This window comes from Lycium barbarum, chromosome 5 (assembly GCF_019175385.1).
Source record: "Lycium barbarum isolate Lr01 chromosome 5, ASM1917538v2, whole genome shotgun sequence".
Lineage (NCBI taxonomy): Eukaryota > Viridiplantae > Streptophyta > Magnoliopsida > Solanales > Solanaceae > Lycium > Lycium barbarum.
This window is the reverse complement of record NC_083341.1, coordinates 16,076,193-16,081,420: the sequence shown is the minus strand read 5'-3', so window position 1 is coordinate 16,081,420 and position 5,228 is coordinate 16,076,193. Positions and strand designations below refer to the sequence as shown.

Here is a 5,228-nt window from a genome sequence, read left to right as displayed (position 1 = left end):
CTCAGCATTTAGTCAGCCCAGTCTTCAGTCAGTTCAATAGACATTCAGTTTAGTATCTCAGTAGTTTAGTAATCTTGTATTCATTTAGTTTAGTAACCATGTGTCCTTGATTTCAATGGTAATTGGGATGATCACATGTCTCTCATTGAGTTTTCGTATAATAACAATTATCAAGCTAGTATTGGGATGGCTCCATTTGAAGCTCTGTATGGGCGAAGGTGTAGATCACCAATTGGTTGGTTAGAAATTGGTGAAGCAGAGTTGCTAGGACCAGATTTGGTTTATCAATCTATGGAGAAAGTCAAGTTGATATAGAAGCGCTTGAAAATGACGCAGAATTTCCAGAAATTTTACACAAATGTGAGACAGAAGAGATTTATGATGAAGCACCAAGATTTTGAGGTATGTAAGCTTTCTTTTCATGCTTTTGGTCGTGTGTGGCCAATTTATAGTGCTATTACGATGTAGCCCTGTGAGGCAATGATATTATGGGCTGTTGTGACAGGTTGGTAGTGCCATATTACAGGGGAAACTCTGGCGATTTTTTTTTTAGAATCCCGAATGTTTTTATTTGAGGACGAATGTTCCAACAGAGAGGGAGAATGTTACACCTAGGAAATTTTCCCGTTAGCGTACCGCGAATAGACCCACGAAGGGTATGACGTATACGACATGTTGACGAGTAAGAAGTAATATTTAATGATTCTAAATGAGATTTCAAAGACGTTTGAGGTAGGAGACGAAAGTTGTTAAGGAAAGCAAGGTATATGTTGTGTGTCGGGCAAAAATTTCGAGTATCGACATAATGATGGCTTAATGACATTTTGGAGAAGAGTTATATTGTCCCTTATGTATTCCTACCTCACGTTCCACGTTCGAGTTCATGTATTCGCTATTCATGTCTCATGCTTGGGCACTGATGTTTTCATGAAACTATGTCAAGTCAGTTTCCATGCCCCATGTCATGTTATGTCTCATGTTCCACGCTCATGTCAGCTATCCAGTGCCCATGTTCATGTTTCAGTATTCACGTTTCCATGTAACCATGTCATGTTAGTTCAGTCTCCATGTTTCATGTCAAGTTTCCTTCATGCTCATGTAGTCAAGCCATGTCCAGACATATTCTTAACCATGACCCATCATTCGAGGACGAATGATCCCAAGGGGGAGATATTGTAACACCCCGCATCTTGGAACTGAGTTTAAGCTCATATTATTAGAGTTCTAGTGGAAACATTGAAGGTTTGAACGTTTTGCGAAAATGGTTGATAGGCCTAGTTCGGGCAGCAATAACTCCTTGATCGGTTTGGAATTTTGGAAGGTACTATCAATGAAGTTTTAGTACGTAGAAATACCTTTCTAACGATATAAGGACCAAGCCAATCAGAGATCGGAGCAAGGAGATATGATCGTCTCAATATGGCTAATAGTAAGGCACTTGAAATCCTATAGAATCGGCTAAGTTTTTGATACGTCTGCCTTCCAGTCAAATTTCATGAAAGTCCGTTGGGAATTTGAGAAAACTCCCTTGATAAAAGTTGTAGCCCTTTGAAATAGCTTTCCAACGGTATCTTACGGGGGTCAAACAGACATCTGTGCAAAGAGTTATGCCCATTTTACTGAAGCCTGTTCGCTGAATTCTGCCAGCGTAACGGTGACGTTACGGACCGTAACACGTGTTACGGGCCGTAACAGTGGACCGTAACGTCCCGAAAATTTCCATAACCTCACTGGAAATTTTCACCAAGGTACGGTACCAAGTTACGGTCCGTACCTCGTGTTACGGGACCGTAACAGTGACCGTATCTTGGTCCGTATGTACGTTTCGGGTCACCTGACTTCGGGTGGCCATAACCCTATCATAACTTGGGAATTTGGGAAAACTCAAAGCACGAAAGTTGTAGATAATTGAAATACCTTTCCAACCATAGGTTGTGGGTTCACAGGAGACATCGGTATAGGGAGATATGGACGTTTTAATACAGAAAGGTCCCAACCCGTTTTCAAGTTGGGTCAAACCCATTTCCCCTTGGTATATAAGGGAAATGTAACCCTAGCAGCCCCATTTTTCCCATAACTTCAGATTTTAGAGAGAGGAAGTGAGAGAGAGGGGAAATTAGAGAGAGAAAGTAGAAAATCAACCAAGTTTAAGGCCCCGAATCCCGAAGCTCGTGAAGGATAAAGTGTAGTACAAGTTGTTGCCGTCATTCTAAGCTAAGGATCGAACTTGGGGGTGTTGATTTCGTGATTATTACTCTTGAAAGGTAATGTATCTACTCCCTAATCATTTATGGTTGTGAATTGATGAATTCTTGGGAGAATAATAATTGGGTTTGATGAAGAGAATTATATGAACTATGCTAGAGTTGTTGGATTGTTGAATTGGGATTGGTGTATTCATATGGTTGATGAAGAATGATGTTAATTACATCTAATTGAGATTGTAGAATTAGCTAGAAGTAATAGAATGGGGATTGGGTGAAGAAAACACCATTAATGAGGGTTATAGAGCTTCATGCCCACTAAGTGTTTGATAAAATGCTTAGATGAACAAAACATGGATATTGTTGCTAATATAGAATCCCTATGGCTTGTATTGCTATAGATTGAAGTTGAAAGGATTGAAGGACATTGTGATACGCTCAAAAGCGGGAAGTTAAGGTATGTAGAACTTCCATCCACATGTGGGAATCTCTACGTTCTTCCCCATGATCCGTTTCGTAAAATCTATGAAGTTCAAATCCTAGGGCATTAAACCCAACATATTGGTAGCCCGTAATTATGTATGTATGTACATGAATTTCGTATTTATGTTCGTTATTGTATGCCTAATCTTCCACTACGGACATTAGGAATCCTAGCTTAATCCATGAATCATGAATTCTTCCTCATGTGTTCTCATTATGTTCATATGAAACTGTATGATTTTATTTTGCAAGTTATAAGCATGTTTTCAAGTCAATTACAAATATATGATTATGAACTATTGTATTATTCATAAATCAAGAACATGTTTACAAGCTATTTCATGAAACCATGTTTACAAGTTATTTCGTGAAATCATGATTTCAAGACAAGTACAATTTAATTCACGAAAGTCATGGGCTTCTTAGCCAACTATATTATGTTCATGTTTTTGGGAGTTGCACGAATTACCGAGAAGGCTCAGATAGCCTGAAACTATGTAGCCACCATAGGACAAGGATCGCTCCGCCTAGTTAGGACGATACCTTAATTTCACACTGAATGGATCCATCAGGTACGTTACTACCTTATACCCTGGCAAGGTATAGGGGCTCAGCTGGTCCGGCGAGGTACCAGAATCCACGTTCCCACGTGGTGATATCATATGTCGGTTTATGAAATGCTCTCCCTACTTATCATGTTTTTACTTATGTTATATATATACATATGCACTCATGCTCATGTTCATGTCCAGGTTATCAGTTTCAGTTCTTATCATGTTATTCCATGTCCCATGTTGTTTCTTTCGGTTGCTTTACATACCAGTACATTCAATGTGCTGACGTCCCCTTTTATTGCCCGGGAGCCTGCATTTCACGATGCAGGTACTGATATACAGGACGACATATCCGCTCAGTAGGACAACATTCGTATCAGCTTATTGGTGAGCCCCATCTCATTCGGGGTTTAGTCAACTTTTATTTTATGATTAATTATGCATCTAAAGGTATGCTGGGGGCCTTGTCCCAGTAAGTATGTTTTCCAGTCAGACTCGTGATAGAGGTTTCATAGACTAGACAAGTCAGTTATGTCATGTCAGACATTTGGAGTCGTATAGCCATTTTGGCTCACTCATGTTTAAACAAGTATTTTATTAAGTATTATGACTTACCATTTTTTATAAAGGCTCATCATGCATTCACGTTATATTCCGCTTATGTTATGTATCATGATGATTCAGCAAGCCATGTGGTTCGCTCGGTCACACGCAGTCAGGCACCGAGTGTCGTGTTACGTCCAGGCCATGGTTCGGGGCGTGACAACTATAGCATAACACGAAAAGCCGATTGCAAAGAAAACTTGATCGTTTTAGTGAAATGTTGTTATAGAGGATGACTGTTATAGAGAAGTCTGACTGTATGTATAATCCCTATAGTTGTGTAAGTAGGAAAAGGAATTACGAAATTCGTTCCTCAAAATCTCTTGTTTCTTTTTTCTTTACAGGTTGTGAGCCTCTCCCTCGCCGCAGATGTGGTCCTGCTTCTCAGCAGGAATATGTTGAGCCTTACCCTCTTCCTGAGAGTTTATGGACTACACCATCGGATTCATCTGTAGTTTGGACAGCATATACATGCAAAAGCTATGAATGTCTTATCATCAGGATGAAAACTCAGAAAGGATTTGATGACTGCAAGGACTGCTTTGATCTCAATGGCAGAGAGAACAACCGTTGGTCGTCGACAAAGGGAGTTGGCCTAGACTTCTCTATTGATGAAGTACTAGCGGTGAAAAAGCCTGGTACAATCAGAACAGGGCTTGATATCGGAGGCGATGTAGCTACGTTTGCTGTAAGAATGAGAGAAAGGAACATAACAATATTAACAACTTCAATGAATCTCAATGGCCCTTGCAATACATTTATAGCATCAAGAGGAGTCGTACCGTTGTACATAAGCATTTCACAGAGACTTCCTTTCTTTGACAACACACTGGATATAGTGCACTCAATGCATGTGCTGAGTAACTGGATACCAACAACACTACTCCACTTCTTGTTTTTCGACATCTATAGGGTGCTTCGGCCTGGTGGGCTGTTCTGGCTTGACCATTTCTACTGTGTTGGTGAGGAATTTGAGCAAGTCTATGCTCCCCTTATACAGAGCATCGGGTTCGATAAGGTCAAGTAGGTCGTAGGGCGAAAGATGGACAGAGGGCCTGAGCTGAATGAGATGTACCTTTCAGCACTGTTGGAGAAGCCACTCAAGAATTCTTGGTGATAGTATTAGATGTTTATTTTACTTTCTTACTTTGATAGAAATAGAAGACATGAAAGGAGGAGGTGATTTTTTTTTTTTAAGTTATGAATTCGTTTCAGATGACATCTCCAGATATAAACTAACAATTTGAGTAACTTGAGTATGATTTTGTAATGTTTGTGGCTAAACCATTTCCAAGCAATAGTTAAAAAAGCTTCATAGGCACAGCATAATGTCCTGAATGACAGGTTATCCTTAAAAAGACTTCAGTTACAAAACTTCTTGTGT

General features: G+C 39.8%; 1 pseudogene; it reads left to right on the top strand.

Moving 5' to 3' along the window:
• Positions 1-4,076: 4,076 nt before the first annotated feature.
• On the top strand, positions 4,077-5,018 carry LOC132639244 (probable methyltransferase At1g29790; annotated as a pseudogene).
• Positions 5,019-5,228: the final 210 nt, after the last annotated feature.